Below are 1427 nucleotides of genomic sequence, written 5' to 3'. Positions count from 1 at the left end.
CTGAAACAACCTCAACTTCCTGGGAAGCACACAGTGCAAGCAGCCATTTATAGGCGCTGAACTACTAACATACTGACAAGATCTTTCGCTGTCTATGTCCGGATACCCATTTCCACCTGGGTGAAGTGAGGAACATTCGTGTAAAATGCCTTTCCCAAGGACATAACGTCGGGCCAGCGGCTCGAACCCCCGAACCCGCAACCTCACGATTACGAGTCCCCGTAGCCTAACCACTAGGCCACCGACGCCTCACATGACATGGCATAGCGTAACATAGTATGGTACAGTTAAGCTGCTTATAGTTCGTTCTGTTATAGTTTGGGGTTAGTACAGCTGTTTCAGAGATGGAACCTCCAGGTAAATATCCTTTACTTATGTTATGGAAATCAAAGCAAGGGGGTAGCGAGCGTTCGACACTTTTCTTCAACACAAACTGAAGAATGGCTGGTAAGGGATTCGTTTTGGTAGCCTTCTTCCAGTTCAACCAGGCACCACCTGAGCTAAAAGTGAACCCACGCAGAGCCTTTAGTCGCACTGATGGTCGAATGCAGTGCTTGTCAACATTTCTATCACCATCGCTAATATTTCTGTCACGTCCCCGTATATGTATTTACAAACGGGGTTTGAATAACACCTGGCATTACAATGACAATGACAATCTTTATTCATCTCGCAGGGAGAAATTAATTATCTTGGATGTTTACAATGGCAGTAGATGTTATAAAGCTTAGGTACACTCACACATACGTCAGAGAGTTTATAGTAATATTACTGTAAACAATCTCTGACATACGTACAACAAGACAGGACATTAATAAATATACGTCTCACGTGCTGAAACAACCCGGTCCGTAAAACATTTTCTCTCTCTCTCTCTCTCTCTCTCTCTCTCTCTCTCTCTCTCTCTCTCTCTCTCTCTCTGACGAGTTTTAAATGGATATAAAAGGCGTTGAGCCAAAAAAAAAAGAAAAACATTTTTTAAAAGCTCAACGTTCAGAAAAATTAAAAATTCCACTTTCTTAGATTTCACTATTTTGACGAGCGCCTGATCTCACCACGACGCCTCACATTCGTTAATATAACACACTCTGTCTCGTTTCCACATCTATGGCAGAAACATGATCCGTGGCAGTGCTGGAGCAAAAACCACTGCTCTTTGCTCCGAAACAGATTTCTAGCACGCGCAACAACGGGTCGAAGAGCTCTCATCATGAAGGTTACAAGATACACAACATACCAGGGAAGACAGGTAAACGGGGGATGGGTAGACAGTTCGATGGGTTTTTGTCTCTTTCCTTCTCTTCCTATTTTCTCTGTTTTTCAACCTCTCTCTTCCTCTCTCTCTTTTTCTCTCTCTCTCTCTCTCACTCTCTCTCCCTCTCTCTCTCACTCTCTTTCTCTCTCTCTCTTTCTCTCCCTTTCTCTCA

The sequence above is a fragment of the Aplysia californica genome, unplaced genomic scaffold (genome assembly GCF_000002075.1).
Source record: "Aplysia californica isolate F4 #8 unplaced genomic scaffold, AplCal3.0 scaffold00070, whole genome shotgun sequence".
NCBI classification, from domain to species: Eukaryota; Metazoa; Mollusca; class Gastropoda; order Aplysiida; family Aplysiidae; genus Aplysia; species Aplysia californica.
This window is presented reverse-complemented; position numbering follows the sequence as displayed.